The 17,816-nt window shown below is 41.8% G+C and overlaps 1 protein-coding gene across 2 annotated transcripts in view; it reads right to left on the bottom strand.

Moving 5' to 3' along the window:
• KCNJ16 (potassium inwardly rectifying channel subfamily J member 16) overlaps positions 1-17,329 on the bottom strand; it is a 162,027-nt gene extending 144,698 nt beyond the window's left edge. The window contains exon 1 of one of the 2 annotated variants that reach the window (XR_014238129.1): positions 543-17,329. The gene's annotated coding sequence lies outside the window, so the exon portion shown is untranslated. The remainder of the gene's footprint in view (positions 1-542) is intronic. The other variant, XM_082370484.1, reaches the window with a different exon arrangement.
• Between the last annotated feature and the right edge of the window lie 487 nt (positions 17,330-17,816).

Genomic DNA, 17,816 nt, shown 5'->3' with positions numbered 1-17,816 from the left:
GAGAATTAAAGGCATTGATTTTACAAGGAGAAAAAAATGCTTCTCATTGATTCTCTATGGGGAATAAACGAGCAAGAAGAAATGCTCTTCTGAATGCATAATGGACTTTCCTATCTCCAGAACTGTCTCTCACTCCCCTCCACCCATACATGCAACCAATGTCATTGTTGTCACACCTAGCAGGGTATCAGGTGGAGGTGAAGCCAAAGGACTCTTTCCTCTACAACCAGGGGAATCACCATAATTTCCAGTCTAGTACAGTTTCCAGTTTAGCTACAGTTACTAAGGGTGAAGATTACTCCTGCGGTTTCATAGGAAGGTAGATAACTGTGGGGTTCAAGGCAGTCATCCCAGATGTTACTAAGCTCACCCCTTTCTCTGACTCTTTTCTAACGCCTTGTTTTTATTAACTTTCATCAGGTCAAATTCATAGGCTGTACTTTGACTTTCCAGGGAACACAGGTCATCTGAAAACACAGCTAAAGGATTATAATCCCCTTACTTGGGTATGTTCCCAGAGTAAAGTAAAATATTAGACTTACCTCTGTCGACCCATATTGCATATGCTATGGTCCCACTTTCCCAGGTCTCCACGTTGTCCTTTTCTTCGTGCAGACGCATCACTCTCCCACATCTTGGTTGGGAGAAGAAGTAGAAATCTGACAATCCCTAGCAGAAATTCACAGTGCAGGAAGGAAAAAACAGGTAGTCAAATGTCCCAAATGGCTGATTCCCATTGCTCTTCAAAGGCATCGATAAAGGAACAGATTTGTCACAGAAACACCCGTGACCCCAAACAATCTGTTTTTGAGGCATGAAGGGGCCAACTGACCAACTGAATCCAACCTAGGGAAGCTACTGAAATGGTACTATGCTATTATAAACTAATTTAAAAGGGTCCCAGGAACTGACGCATGCATACATGGTACCCAAACCCAAAGATTCAATCTAGGATCAGAGGATCTGGAATGAAAAAATTCGGTGTGGGCTTCGGATTTGTCGCCCTGTCTACCCTCTTACTTCTGTCCCTCTGATTATTAAACTTGTCCTTGGTGGACTCTTCCAAGAGTCACCTAAATTTGGTCAGGAACAGAGCCACGGGGATAACAGTCAAAACTGAATGCTCAGTATATACTGACTTAAGTGTGACTGTTTTGGCTAAAAGATTTTCCCCAAAGTGGTATTTTTAAAAAAGATAATAGACTTTATTTTTTACAGTAGTTGTAGGTTCTCAGCAAAATTGAGAGGAAAGCACAGAAAGTTCCCATACACCCTCTCCTCACACAGAGGCACAGCTTCCCTACTATCACCATCCCCCGCCCGAGTAGAATATTTGTTACAGTTAATGAACCTATGTTGACACATCATTATCACTTGAAGTCTATAGTTTACATTAGGGTTCACTCTTGGTGCTGTACATTTTATTAGTTTTGACAAATGTGTAATGACATGTATCCACCATTGTAGTATCATACAGAGTGCATTCCATGTCCTACTATCTTGGTTAAATTTTTATTGATTCATTCAGTTAGTCATTTTTATTCGAGTCTCTTTCCTCTATGCATTAAACCCTGTGCTACACCCTGGGAATCTTCAAAACAATAATTAAAACAAATTAACAGCCTTTTCTTTAGCCTATCTCTCCCTTCTTGCATCTTACTGAAAGCAGAGAGAAGGAACCAAGCGGCACTCTCAATACCCGGGCTAGAAACATTCTTGGCTAGACCATCCAGAAACTGAGATCACGAGTGCTTGTTTGTTTAGGATGCTAAGTTTTGTAGTAATTTATCACAGAGCACTATACAACTAACACATGTATTAATATCAAGAGTGGAACATTGCCAAAATACGAACCCAAAGCTTGGGGGTGGCTTTGGAACTAGGCGGTGGGCTTTGAGAAGAGGGTTAGGAACAGCCTGAGAGCCTGGAAGAAATTGTGGACAGAAGCCTGTGGTCGTTCATCAAGCTCCAGGTGAGGGCCGGCAGGCAAATGAGGTAAATGTTACTGGAAACTGGAAGAAGAGCCATCTCTGTTATGTTGTGGCGGCAAGTTGAGTGACACCATCGAGTGGAAAGGAGAAGACGTATCAATGAATTGGGTGATCCATAAAGATGTATATATTATATACACCCCTATTCCTTTAAATAAAAAGTAGACCTATTAATTGTTGTTGTTGTTACATTGTGGAAGGAATCTTTAAGTCTAATAGGAAGACAAAAGGACAGCTTCTGTGGTGTATCTTCTTATTCTTCAAAATACTTACTAGCTGACATTCAGGTGTCTGCCTCGGAAGAACAGGTTTTCATCTCCATCCTACTGTACTCTGACGTGGATACGTGACTTGCTTTAGCCAATAAAATGAGTGGAAGCGGCATGGATCACTCCCAAGCAGAAGTTTTAAGAGCTAGTGCATGCTGTATTTTTATTTATCCTATGGTGAAATGTCTCATTTTATAAGAGCTACTCTATCAGACTGAATCCTGGAAGAAAGCGATCCAAAGCCAGCCAGCAATGAACATATATTTGAACAAGAAAGCAAGCTTTGTGGTTAGAAGTCACTGTCATTTGTTACTGCTCTATACATTATCCTTGCCTGACTGGTACAGCGTCAGACAAGTGCTGGAGTTGAAGGATGACCCATGGACCAGGGGAAGAGGACAGATGCTAGGGCAGGTGCAGGGGCCTGGAGTGTGTGAGAGACCGTAGGAAGAGTGTGTGTGTCTAAAATGTAATATGGACATTGGTTCAGGAAAGGGATGAGGGGAAAGGAACAAATTAGATGGACAGGGTCATTTATTCCACGTTAAGAAAGTCTGCCCCCCTGTCAGGATGGAGAGTTCACTGAATTATAAGGGGAGGAATAATATGACCAAATTTTATGTTAAAAAGTTAACAATGACAGTCTTGTAGAAGGTACAGGTAAGGTGCCTGAAACACAGGGAGGGAATCCACTGTAATAGTTTAAGGAAAGTATGTTACACACATAACCAAGGAATGGAGAACATTGGAAAGGTATGAGAAACACTAAAGAGAAAAAAAGTGAGCGAATTTAGCAATGAGGTTGATGTGTTTATGGCATCGTTATAGGAACACGAAGTACAATATATGTATTGCTTGTGTTAGATTAGACTGTTAGGGACAGTCTGTCTCTTCTTCCCCACTTTCTGTGGGAGGAGTACATTTCTCCAACACATGAACATGTAACTTACCATGATGGGGGGGTGGAAAGGGTAGTGTGCAAGTTCCAAGTCTGGGCCTTGAGAAGGAAGCATCGTTTGCTTTTCCTCATCCTCTTTGGGATCATCCCTCCCCCTTCATGAGCACATTCCCCATCTAGTCTCCTGGTTCCTGGTCCCTGAGGACAAACCTGCAACAAACCTGATCTGAATCTGTGGCTGAGCCCAAGTCCAGCTGATCCCAGCCAAGACCGGAGAAGTCCCGCCCCCCTTCTGCCAGGCAGACACGTAAGTGAGACATAAATGCCTGCAGTTGTGTGCCACTGAGTTCTTATTGTTTTCTAGCCAAAGTTGATTGATACACCACTGCACTCAAATTTCAATGAGCTACTATCCTCAACTCCACGTTCCTTTTATGACTTTTAAAAAATTTTTTGCTGCGCTGGGTCTTCGTTGCTGTGCACGGGGTTTTCTCTAGTTGCAGCGAGCGGGGGCTACTCTTCGTTGCGGTGCGCGGGCTTCTCATTGCGGTGGCTTCTCTTGTTGCGCAGCACGGGCTCTAGGCACGTGGGCTCAGTAGTTGTGGCACACGGGCTTCAGTAGTTGTGGCTCGAGGGCTCTAGAGCGCAGGCTCAGTTGTTGTGGCGCACGTGCTTAGCTGCTCCGTGGCATGTGGGATCTTCCTGGACCAGGGCTTGAACCCGTGTCCCCTGCAATGGCAGGTGGATTCTTAACCACTTCGCCACCAGGGAAGTCCCCCAGTTCCTTTTAAAAATAATTGACTACAAGGTTCCAGCCAAACTTTACCATCTTTTCTTTAAATAATAAAAGATCAAAGGAAGATAATTCTTAAATGTTCTGTTGGATATGTTTTTATTTGGGGGTTTATTTTTAATCATTTATCCCGGTATAACCATGAAGCGGGACATGTAGTTGTAATTATTTAAATTTCCCCTCAAGTATGAGAATATAGATTTTTTACTATTGATTGAGCAAGTTGACTAGTTCTCACTAGAAGCAACAGCATAAAGCCACATAAAAATGCAAATATTAATTAATATTACTTAGACTTGAGAGATTAGTTTAGGTTAATCAGTTAGATGTTCCTGGGAAACGGTCAAGGCCCTAGTCCTAAATCCACTCAACAAAGACCTTTAAAATTTTCAACCTTTTCATCCCTTTTTAAACGCTATGGTTGGCTCTCTTCTTAGTTTGAAATAATGCATGTAATGTTTTTACAAGTGCAAACAGCAGTAAATAAAAGAGTGATAATGCATTAGGAAGGGAGTTTATTTGAAAACCTTCAAAAGTGGACTTTAATATCCAAGGTATATGCATATTATAGTTCTGATAATGAGGGCATACAGTAAACTGTAATAAAAGTCATTGAAAGGTTTGCCAAGATATATTCTCTTGTTTGAATTAAACCTACTCTAGGAGACTGTAATTTTCCCTCTTTCATCAAAGGATATTAGCCTTGGTTTATTTCTGACATATTTTATTTGGGTTGTATCATGTGACCTAAACGGACTGGGAAGAGGCAAGGTGAACCACTGCAGCATGTATCTGAAGTCTAAGGGAGTGGTACCCAGGGGATGCAAAGATGGCTAGAGAACACCAGTAATTGGGATGCGTTTTTTTAGACTGTTTCACACAATCTGTTGGGAAACAGATTTGCCCATGAAATGTGAGGAAGCCTCAGTTTGGTGCAGCCTCCTGTAGAGAAGGCGTCCTCCGAGTTTGTGGGCTGGCATCACCAGTATACTGGCCTGCTGCTGCTCGGTTTCTGTGAGTCTGTTTTTAATTATGGAAGTAATACAACATTGTTAAAGGAAGATTATAAATAAGGTAAAAGAAATATTACTATTTTAACCTCACTCCAATTTTTCATTTTTGTATGTCTTTCCCAAGCTTCTTGAGTAATTACTAAGTTCCCAGTAAGACTTTCTCTGCCTCAGCTCACGTAAGTCTCATGACAACAATAGAGAGTATGATCCTTTTTTTTAGAGAAAAGAGCTGGAGGTTTTAAATAACTTCCCCAAGGCTAGCAAACTACCAAGTCACAGAGGAGTGAGGAGAAAACTGTTTGATTTCCTAGCCCAGGCTTCTTAATAAGCATCTTACATAGTTGTAAACGTAGTGTGAAGACAGTTTTGTGTCTTGCTTTTCCCACTTAATGTTGAACTGTATTTTCCCGCATGAGAGCGTAGTCTGTTACCATTATTTTAGTAGCATGGTCTCCCTTAATAGAGATATGTCCTAACTTCCTGAGCCATTCTCCTATCATAGGACTTTGGATTACTTCCAAATTACCATTTTGGAATTTTACTGTTTTATAATTAATACTACAATAACTATCTTAATGCATAATATGCTCTTACACAATTCAGGGTGTTTTGTTTTTCCCCTATAGTCTACAACGTTTAGAAAATTTTGAAGATTTTTTTTTTATATGTGTAAAGTCTAAATGGGATTTTTTCCATTGTTTCAATTTTGGCTGGGATTTCAAAGCTGAAAAGTTATGTGACAAATGCCCCTACCTCCTAGAGAGAGACGCCTGGTCATTTACATGTGACCTGCAAAGGAGGCTGCCCAAACCAGGTTCAGCCCCTCTTAGCCTATCACCCGCCTTCTATTATACAACAAAAGCTAAGAATGCATTAGGAAGATGAATAAATAATGTTTTAGAACAATTGTCAGTAAATCCCACACTTTTCTTCCCCTCCACTACGCTTTGTTAACCAACTTCAGGTCCAGTGAGAAAACTTTGATCTTGACATGTGAGGAATTTGGAAAACAAAGAGGCTGGCTCTCGCCTGAAAAACTTGAAAGGCAAGAGGTTGGCTGGAAGGAATCCGGATGGCTGAACACAGAAAAAAACTGGATCAGGGTGGATCCTACAGAGGGCAGGGAGGCAGGTGCCACCTGGAGAGGATCTCATCATGTGGTTTGCCTACAAGGGCTGAGAGCCCGCCAAGAGTAAAAGGTTATGAGAAGACCACCACCAGAAGCAGTTCAGATGGGTGTCATATACGGGCACGCAGTTGGGTCAGTGCTCAGGTCAGTGGACAGTATCAGGGGTAGTCTTTCAAGAATCCATAGATACCCTGAGGCAGAAAGACAGCATTTAAGTACCTGTCTCCATCACAGGACTCTGGACCCAGATTACAAATTGCACCAGTTGATAGATAATTTTTGAGCCCTGATTTCTCCTCTCGGACTCCCTATCACCAAGGAGGAGTCAAGAAGCAACATAGTAAGGGAGGAGGGATGGAAGAATGAGGTAGAAAAACGATGGAGTATCCACCTTCCCTACTACAGGTTTACAAGTTCCAAGTTAGGAGCCCAGAGAAGAAGCCTGAAGCTGGATTACACAATGAAGGATTGGTGTTGTGTTTTGTTTCTTAGTCTCAAACTGGACTTCTGTATACCTGAGGATGAGTTTACCAGAGGTTTTTGTCCAAAGGCAAAGAAGGAAGATCCAACACAAAATTTGGAAGAAAAAATAGGATTATTTCACAATTTCACACCTCTGAACCCAGCTCATTCAATCAAGTGCGTGAAATTTCAAGTTGCATTCCAAAACATTTTTTACCAGTTTACAAACATCACCAGTGATGAAGGAAAATCAGTTCCATGATGTTTTGCTCTCTTTAAAAATTCTCTTTTGATGTTTATTATAATTTCATAGGTGAAATGTAATCTCAATTTAATAATTCTTAAGTTACTAGCATAAGTAAACATTTTAATTTGCATATCTATTATTTATATTTGCTCACTTATAAATTAGCTATGACATTGGACAGTATATCTATTAGTTAATTATTTTGCTATAAATTTGCATGTGGCAGTAAGAAGAGAGACAAACTCTTTCCCCTGTTTGCTACTCTGTAGTTTGCCTTTCAATATAAAATATTTTTTTTAAGTATGAAATTTTAAAAATGTAGTGAAACTCCAACTGTCAGCGTTTTCCTTTCAATTTCTCCTCTTTGGAAATTTGGAGAAAAAACGTCTATCTTTTCTTTATTCTTTTGTTGTGGGATTTCTAATGTTTAAATGTTTGACTGTTTCTCCCATCTGGAGCTCATTTGTATACAGCTCAGAATCTGATAAGCGTGAGTTAAGTATAACAAGTTGGCTGGGAAAAACATGTTGTTTGTATGGATATATCACTTTCAGCAATATTCGTATTCCAGTTTAAAGCACAACAAATGTTCTCACTCTCTAGTAAAGGCTGAAGAGACTTTCATAATAAATTTTCCTTACCAGAAGAATCCAGAGTCTCTCCCTTTATAAACATCAAGCTGCCTGAGCTTAGCTCTCTTTTTGCTCTGCCACAGCTCTTCCCTATCAGAATTTACACACCATCCACTGTCAGGGATGCAAACTGTTCTACAGTTTGTTAATATCCAAGAAAGGCCATCACCTCTGAATCATTTTTTCCCCAAACATAAATCCTTGGGCCAACAAAGAAAAGTGGTATTTTTCCATCTCCATAATTCCTGTTATTTTAAGTCTATCCTTTAACCAAAGTGGCTTTGTATTTCTTTTCCCTTGATAACTCACAGGTTCAAATGTAAAAAATTATTATTACAAGGAACAATTATGAGGTTCAAAGCATACTGTGTGCATTCCATGCTTCTAGTTTCTGGTACTGATATACGGAACGGAATACTTGTGGTTGTCGATTCGCATGAAGTGGATGGGTTCCAACCACTGGTGGTGAGAGGCTTAATGAAAGTCTGCCTTCATCAGACCCAACAGGGACCTACCATCATGGGAGGTGGCCCAAGTGCCCTACTGGAGGCACCTCAACAACAAACTTTCGACCATTAACTTATTCAGTCCAAATGGCAACCACGAAACGGGGGGTGGGAATGGCTTTGCTGATTTTCTTAGTTTGAACATTATTCTAGATTTTAAGATTTCAATATCTCTTTCCTAAACACTGAACTAGAAAAACCACTGACCTTTTAAAATACTTTTCATTTTTACTTTTTCAGTTTGGCGTGTTTAGCACTTTGATAACCCCCTCCTCACAATCTTTCTTATTTAATGAGATAGTACATTTACATAGCAAAGCAAAAAACAAAAACAGGACATCATTAATTACTGTTGACTTTTTTCTCACCGTCCCTATTTACTTCTCTATAAGACCAGGACATAATAGTTCCTTTTTTAATGCTTCTATAGCACATATATAGTTTTTTAAAACCATTTTTTATTGAAGTATATAGTTAATTTACAATGTTGTGTTGGTTTCAGGTGTACAGCAAAGTGATTCAGTTATAGAGAGAGAGATAGACTCTTTTTTAGATTCTTCTCCATTACAGGTTTTTACAAGATATTGAATATAGTGCCCTGAGCTATACAGTAGGTCCTTGTTGTTTATCCATTTTATATATACTAGTGTGTATATATTAACCCCAAACATACATAGTTTTATTATAGAAAAAACGAGTTGTATTTTAGTCAGCTGTGTACATGTTTGCCTCCTCTGGAATACTGAGAGCTTTCTGAGGACAAGAATGTATCCTCTTGATCTCCATTAGTCTAACACTTACCACGATGTCTGATTACCAGATATCGTCGAAAATGTATCAATAATACGTATAATAACATAATAATATATTCATGTAAATAAATGACTTCTGATCTACAATGCTTTGAACACCTCGAGATTTCAAAATGACTTGCGGATGAATATTATTCCATCAACAGCACTTTTGCTGCTAAATATTCAATAACTATCAATGATAGTGCATAGGACCCTCATCAACACTGTATCACAAAGTGCAGCTGGCTTTTGGTGCACAGTATACTCAATTCTGCATCCTCTGGTGTGACACAGACTGCACATATGCACCGAATTCCATTACCTTTTCCCACTGGAAACACACAGTGACAATACGCATCCTATCACCCTTTGCAACTAGATGTAGCCATATGACTTAATTCTGGACAACAGAATGTGGGCAAAGGTGATGTCCACTTCTGGCTCAGTTCATGACAAAATTGTACAAGTGATCCTTGTTCTATCTGTTCCTGAAAGGAGAAGGATCTGTGAACCTATAATAAGACAGAACTACAAATATGGAAGGAACTTGAGTCCTTGAATGACCACATATAAAGCTGCTTGATCGGAATTAACCTCTATGGACCATGATATGAGTTAGAAATAAATCATCAGAATGCTAAAGCTCTGAGATTACAGGGCTTGTCCGTTATAATACCTTAACTTATTTAGAAATTGGTATTTGGAAGCTGGGTGCTAACACAGCACAAACCTAAAATTTGTGGCACTGGCTTATTAGTCAGCAAGTAGTAGAGAAACTGACATAGGAGGCTGGAAAGATGGGAGGTCTAGTCCATGGTTTTCCACATCAAAATATATAACAGAACTGCTGAGTACGGTAAATAGGAAGCCAGCCCAGACCTCATGTAACAATTAAGCCTGTAGTTCTTACACAAGATGTTGATAAGAATGAGATTAATAGTGTCTATTTGCTATTACTGGCTACTCTTAGCAATATATAACAAGAGATGAACACAGACAAAACCCAGCTTGTTTTGAAGCAGAAATCAAGGTGTATATAGCATCCAGAGATCAGTAACTTTTAGGCTTCGAAAATCTCCTTTGGAACCCCAGTTAATAGAGATAAATTGAAAAAGGCTCTGAATGACAAAATATAGTAAGATTCTTAGCAAAACTCAAAGCAAAACAAAAGCACACAACCATAAGATAAAGATCAGATGAAAGGTATGGTCTTCAAACATATAGTTTCTGATGGCTTTGAGGAGGATGAGATTGGCTTGGAGGAAGCAAGTTAAGAAATCAGACTTGAGAAATACTGCTATGAAAAAAAACTTCAAATGCAGTTACTGGCACATGGAACTATCTAGAAATAAAAAGATTGTAAAGCATGCTAATTTTGGAGACAATTATATCATTAAGGATACGATGAGCTTGGTCTAAAAAGACTGACTTCATAAGCTTTAAGGTTACTGCTGGGTCCCCTGACTTCACCAGGGCCAAGTACAGTCCCCAGTACCCACTTTATTAAGGCCATGGTGAGTAGTGGACAAAGAAGGACCTCCCAGAGGCCTGAAGCCAGAGCCATGGAGAACACTAGAAAGGGAGGTTCTAGAGAGCATAATTCAAGATGAAATGAAAAACTTTCCCTACCCGAAGAGTAGGGTCCTCCGTAACATCCGTCTAGAAGAATTTCAAAATTGCTGTGAAGCAGTAACAGCTGTGAGTCTTTCATTCTTTCCTTTTCCAAACAAGAGTTTAAAAGCATATTTTCCTATCTATATATCACCATTGGATATTGTGTGTGCGTGTGCGTGTGTGTGTGTGTGTGTGTACATAGGGTTCGTAGGTTCAAGGAACCTTCTTCAGTCCTGATTTAGAGGTCTGAATATCACTCAAAGATCTGGGATTTGAACTTGAGGCAATGACTGGGGGTGACCTTGGGTTTTCTACCTTCTGGAAGGACAGATGTGTTCCAGGTGTAGTCGGAAGATGAAACAGATGTTTGGGGGCTAGGAACAGACTGGGCAGAGGCTGACCAGCTCTTCATCGAGTGCATTTCCTTTCTTTCCCAAGCACACAGGTAGGCTCCATTTCCCGACGTCCATTGTTCTTAGGTGTGGCTACTACCAACCAGGGTTCCTGGCCTCCTTAATCGATAGAAATTGATCAGAGGACTGTCCAGAAAATCAGGCGAGGCTTTATTGGGGCCCCTGCTGCGGCAGGGGGGAGAGAAAACAAGGAACAGGTCTGCTTGCTCGCTCCCCGAAGTGGGGGGCGAGGGTTCCCTGTATGGGGTGAGGGTAGGCGCGGGTCCAGGGGTCGGGCCGGAGCGGTGGCTGAGGTGGTCTGCCCACCCCTTTGGCGGTGCCGTGTGCATGGGGCCTGCGCCAGGACCCTGCTTTTGCTCCCGGCTCCTCAGAAGTGGCAGTTGGGTTTTTGGTCTTTTTGTATCTTATTGTTCATAATCTGCCACAATTGTGCATGTGTGCAGATATTTTTAGTCCCTCATAGTTTCTTTGTATTTTGTTGCTCAAAGAGATGTTTGTCCAGGTGCAAGCACTGCGGCAAAGGGTCCCAGGTCCCAGGTCCCAGGCTGTCCCATAGCCACATAATTGAGCACTGCCCAGGGAATATGGGAGGAAATAACCTTCGCTATTTCCAGGCCTGACCCATAAAATGACACATACGAGAGCCTTCCTCTCTTTCTGCACGTGGTAACTGAATGGAGAAAACCGTGAAGCCCTGTTGGAAGGTGGACCCAGAAGCTGGAAGGAGCCTGGGGTCCCTGAACAGTCCCCAGGAAGGCTGTCCCGGCAAAGACACCCGATGAGGGTCGGGAATAAACTTTTATTTAGGTAAGCCTTTGAGATTAGCTTTGTTTTGTTTTCTTTGTTACAGCCTGTGGTATAGGCAGAATGATGATGCTTTCCAAAGATACCCGCCCCCTAACTCCCTGGAACCTGTGAACAGGTTAGGGTATGTGGCGGAGGGAAATCAACGTTGCAGAGGGAGTTGAGGTTGCTTATCAGCTGACCTTAAATAAGGAGATGGTCCTGGATTACACGGGTGGGCCCGTAAGTCAGGGTGATCCAATGCTAGGACTTGACCCACTATTACTGGCTTTGAAGACGGAGGAAGAGGATACAAACCAAGGTGTGTAGACAGCCCCTGGAATCTGGAAAAGGCAAGAAAGTGGATTCTTCCCGAGAACCTCTAGAAGGGGATGCAGCCCAGCGACATCTTGATTTTAGCCCAGTGAAACCCATTCCAGACTTCTGGCCTACTGACTATAAGATAATAAACCTGTATTATTTAATCCACCATGTTTGTGGCAGTTTGCTACAGTGGCAGTGGCAAACTAATACACACTCATAACATCACATTACATTTACATTAACTGGCATTTAAGAAATTCCTCATTACCGTGCCTCTTCTTTTCACTCTATCCAAACCTCCCCTCAGACTCTTCATTCATTCTGTGTATCAGAGCCTAAACAGTGTAAAATGGATAGCTCCCAGAAAGACTTGAACTTTAGAGGTGAACAAATATTACAGTTAATGTACAAACCTCTCCCAGATGGAACTTCAGTCTGATCTAGAGAGTAGGAGAAATATTCCGGCCGGCAGAACGACAAGATATAGTTATTTCAGTTTCCCTTTCAATGTTCCAGAACCTTCCTTGTTCTGATTTCAGACAACCATTTGTCAAAGACCAAGGAAGCTACCAAAATAGAGAATTGAGCCCCAGAGACTAGTTATCTGACTCAAAAAAATTACTCCACTGCTCTAGCTTGGTTTTTTTCCTCCAAAATGAGAGGAACTAGGTTTAGACTAATTAATCTTTCCTATCCCTCTTTGTTCTAAGCTGCTATAAATCAAATATGTCTATATTTTTCTAATGGTTTTCATGCAAATTAGTTCATTAGTAAATATAATTTTTTGCATGCTTGAATTTTCCCTGTTGTAGCTGTTCCTATGATTAATTAGCAACTAAGAAGAAATGTGAAAAAAAAGTGGGTTATGTCAGAATAACAACTTGGGTATTAAAAGGCTTTCTTCACTTAATTCTTAAGTCGTTAGAAGTGGGATAACTTTCTCTTGTGACTCAGGAAGAAATGGACTAGAGGACCTTAAATATTCGAAGTTTCATCAACAGACATCAGATTTAGTTGGAATCACATGTATGGTGGCAATAATCAAAGGGGATGCAGAAAGGGTAAGGGTTCTAAAAAGGAAGTAGAACACAAGAATCTCCACCACCACAGAGAGGGGAAGAGACTCTCTGCTTTTAGTCGACTGTTACAAAATTCTGAATAGGAATTCTGTTTCACAGGTGTTGAAAGAGAACTGAAATACAACTGTGACCAGCCATTGAGAAGCAGCTGTTCGTCCTCCATGTCAATTATACAGGAGGAATTGGCTTGGCAGTACAGCAAAAGGGGCTTAATTGAAAGAAAACTTCCCAAAGCTGGGAAGCAACAGATGGTGGAAGAGGAAACTAACAGATCACGGAATCTACTTTTCTGAGAGTTGAAAATTGGTTAAGATTTTCTCTGCCTGGTGTACCATCTGAAGGCAGGAAAGGGTCCCAGTTCATCTCTTACAGACTCCTGTGGGGAATATTCTGATGCCAGCTTCATTTTTTGTGTGTTTCTTCTCCCGATAGACCCACAAATGTATTGTGCGCATAACTGAGACTTTTTTTTTAAACTTCCCTTCAGAAGTAACTTTCCCATTCTGCTGACAGAAAACTAGAGGGAAGTCAGGGTGGGTCCTAAAAGTTCTGCCCAAGGTGAGATCTCTCCATGAAAGACAAAAACTCAAAACAGGCGACTTTTCCAAGTTTACAAAGGCTTCGCTTTTATCATAATTCCTGGTTAAAACCCACTGACCAAGAATACTGTTAGATGGTTCTGTAGCCCTCGACAGTATATCTGAACTCTAGGCTACTACATGGAAGGGAATTTTCACCACGGGCCGTGAGCAAACACGTCTCCTAGGAAGAGCTGGTTACTCGGAAGAGTCGAGTGGTCATGGGGCGTTTGTTGTCTGTGCTCAGCTAGCAGCCACTTCAGCTTCGTAGGACCTGCTTGCTTGCTTTCTACCAAAGGAGAGTATTTTGATCCTGTCCCAATTCAGAAACCAAACCCCAAAATTCACAGGTTAAAGAAAACAGCCCTGTAAACTGATGGGACAGACACATGAATACCCCGGAGACATGTTATTTAAATTCAGACTCGTCAAGCAGGATGCCCTTTTGTCACTGACCGAATTGTTAAATTGGTGTCTTGGCAGGAGCCTTTTATACTTCTCTGAAGATTCCCTGGATCCAAACCTCTGTGGTATTAAAACAAACAGAGTAAATATTTTCCTTGCAGTTTACATCCCAGATCTAAATATTTCCAAGCATGTCAAACTCACTTTTCTCAACCACTCCCTGCAGGGTCCGTGTAGACTTCGGCTGCCAAAGAACCCGGCTGAGCTTGCCCAGGGAGGGCCCCATCCCCGGGGAAAGGCAAAGCGCGGGGCAGCCGGCCAGGAGCAGACAGTCCTGCAGCTGTGCCGCTGGGCTGCGCAGAGGCGGCCGTGCAGAAAGAAGCAGGTGTGCGACCTGCTGATTCCTCCAGGCAGGGAGGGAGGGGCGCTCTGGCCGTGCCGCTGGCTCCCTGAGCTCGAAGATCTGCCATTTCCCTGTTACCTGTTCGCAGAGAAGCGCCAAGCACTTGCCGGGGGACCTGCATTTCCTTCCACTAGCTCTTCCCATCCAAGTCATTCTGCTTGCTTCCTAACTTTAGCTAGTTGCACCTGCAAACGCAGGTGATTCCTCTGAAGAACCCAGCAGACAGGACCAGCAGACTGTTTCTCTCCAACTCCCGTTTTTTTTTTTTTTCTTTAACTTTTTATTTTATATTGGAGTATAGTTGGTTAACAATGTTGCGTTAGTTTCAGGTGTACAACAAAGTGATTCAGTTATACATAGACATGTATCTATTCCTTTTCAAATTCTTTTCACATTTAGGTTGTTACATAATACTGAGCAGAGTTCCGTGTGCTATACAGCAGGTCCTTGTTGGTTATCCATTTTAAATACAGCCGTGTGTACCTGTACACGTCAATCCCAAACTTGGGTTTTCAGTCCAGAATGTAGCTGAAGTCCTCTTAGAAAAAGGAAACAACGAATCGCGATTGAGCCTAAGTGCCATTTCAGTCAGTATTTCTTTAGGCCACATAGCATCATCTTGGGGACTTAGTCTGCAAGTGTCCCGACACAGTGACGAAGGCAGTGCTTGACTTTTTAAAAAACTGTTTCTTTTCTAGGTGCTGACAGCAAATTCGCAAACCACCAGAAAAAATGCAACTTGAACTCAGTCAGGAAATAATGAACATAGTGATAGTGATGGGCACTGATACCCTTGTCTTTGGGCTCAGAGAAGTACTCCAAAGTAGAGGATACGGATAACTCCTGCCTTTAAAGAAAGACTTCCAGGGCTTCCCTGGTGGCGCAGTGGTTAAGAATCCGCCTGCCAGTGCAGGGGACACGGGTTGGAGCCCTGGGCTGGGAAGATCCCACATGCCACGGAGCAACTAAGCCCATGTGCCACAACTACTGAGCCTGCGTGCCACAACTACTGAAGCCCATGCACCTAGACCTCGTGCTCAGCAACAAAGAGAAGCCACCACAATGAGAAGCCCGCACACTGCAACAAAGAGTAGCCCCCGCTCACCACAAGTAGACAAAGCCCGCGTACAGCAACGAAGACCCAATGCAGCCAAAAATAAATAAACAAATAAATAAATCTAAAAACAAAAAAAAGAAAGAAAGAAAGACTTCCATTTATCTGGAGTTACCTAGCGTGAGTGGGCACCGGGATGCACTGTCCAGATCTCCCTTCACTCAAGAATTGCTGCTCTTTGGCTGCTAAGAGAGCTGTCAGCTCCTTCAAGGGTTGCAAATAGCTGTCTCCCTCACGGCCCCATCCCTTCCCAGGTGGCCCACGTCCAGTAACTGACCAATGAGGAAGTAAGGTCCTGTCCACATCAACCCAACCTGAGACAAGTCTGAAGGGCCATTCTAGCTCCGGGGCCCCCAGGGCTGCTGTCGGGCCCCCAGTGCGGCTCAATGTCTCGCTCTTCCTTGTCTGCTTCCTTCTCCCCCCTCCCCACGTGTTGATCCCAAGAGGGCACCTTAATCAATATCCTGAGCTGTAATGTCCATCTCAGCTTCTGCTTGCCAGGGAACCCAACCTTGGCCACATAGGCTCAGAAAGGGCCCATGTGCAGGGATCATTTCTGTGCTGTTGCAAGAGGACAGTCAATCAAGTATTTGATAAACAGGTCCAAGGGATTAAGCAGCAGCCATAAGAAAATCAGAAAAGAATACTATCTGCCCTCATCTTGGCAAGAGTTTATAGTCTAGTAGGGGACATAGCATAAATACATGAAAAGATCATCTGTAATATTACATAATAATTGACAACAATCAGAGGACTACGTGACATTGGGATTTAGGAGAAGAGAAGGTTGGTTTTAGGACAAAATAGTTGCTGGCTGTTTGGGCCTCATCAGGGTTATGGTAACCCACCATTGCCTGCAGGCTATTTTTCTTCCTGGAAAGTGAGTTTCTCAGTATTTACAGTCCTCAGCCTGCAAATGAGCTGGACTCCAAGTCATCTTTATGCTTCTTCATGCCTCCTGATGAAGCTACCAGACAATTCACAATAGCAACAGGTAAAGAACATATTTTCATAAATATTTTTGCTGTGAGGTTTGTTCTACTTGGCCCCCTTCTTCCCGGTTGCTTAGGTTCCCAAAGCTTCTCAGCTTTTCCCATCCAAGCTCCAAGGCATTGGCATCCATCAAAGGTGCCCTGCCCTTCTCCTTGCCGGGCGGGCTTGCGGGCTCAGTCCTGCCAATTCAAAGCGCCAAAGATAGGTCTTGCTCTTATCCTGATCTGCCTTATTTTTGAGGAGATTTCCTCAGTTGACCTTGCTTTTCCTGGCATCCTCATTGCCTCCATTTCTAATTCTCACCTCCATTTTGCTTCTGTAGACTTTCTCACCCTCTGTGAACTCCCAGCTTCTATCCAGAACTAAAAGGATTTGCTCTGTCTTTATACAAAGCCACAGTCCAAGAATAAGGCTGAGGACACCATTACTTATTAGCTGTGTGACCTCGGGCAAATCATTTAATAGCTATTGTTTAGTAGTAGTCTTATTTATAAAATGAGGATACTAATTCCCACTTTTCATAGATGATAATGATTTATGAACTGGCTTGGAAACAAGAGTCCCCAAGAAGTAAAACAAAGCACATCTCTAATGATTAGGGATGTTGAGCATCCTTTCATGTGTTTGTTGGCAATCTGTATATCTTCTTTGGAGAAATGTCTATTTAGGTCTTCTGCCCATTTTTGGATTGGGATGTTTGTTTTTTTAATGTTGAGCTACATGAGCTGCTTGTATATTTTGGAGATTAATCCTTTGTCAGTTGCTTCGTTTGCAAATATTTTCTCCCATTCTGAGGGTTGTCTTTTCGTCTTGTTTATGGTTTCCTTTGCTGTGCAGAAGCTTTTAAGTTTCATTAGGTCCCATTTCTTTATTTTTATTTCCATTTCTCTAGGAGGTGGGTCAAAAAGGATCTTGCTGTGATTTATGGCATAGAGTGTTCTGCCTATGTTTTCCTCTAAGAGTTTTATAGTGTCTGGTCTTAGTCCTTAATCCATTTTGAGTTTATTTTTGTGTATGGTGTTAGGGAGTGTTCTAATTTCATTCTTTTACATGTAGCTGTCCAGTTTTCCCAGCACCACTTATTGAAGAGGCTGTCTTTTCTCCATTGTATATTCTTGCCTCCATTTATCAAAGATAAGGTGACCATATGTGCGTGGGTTTATCTCTGGGCTTTCTATCCTGTTCCATTGATCTATATTTCTGTTTTTGTGCCAGTACCATACTGTCTTGATTACTGTAGGTTTGTAGTATAGTCTGAAGTCAGGGAGCCTGATTCATCCAGCTGTTTTTCTTTCTCAAGATTGCTTTGGCTATTCGGGGTCTTTTGTGTTTCCATACAAATTGTGAAATTTTTTGTTATAGTTCTGTGAAAAATG

This window comes from Balaenoptera borealis (assembly GCF_965194805.1).
Source record: "Balaenoptera borealis genome assembly, chromosome: 20".
Taxonomy (NCBI): Eukaryota; Metazoa; Chordata; class Mammalia; order Artiodactyla; family Balaenopteridae; genus Balaenoptera; species Balaenoptera borealis.
Note: the sequence above shows the minus strand (reverse complement) of the source record. Positions and strands in the feature narration are given on the sequence as shown.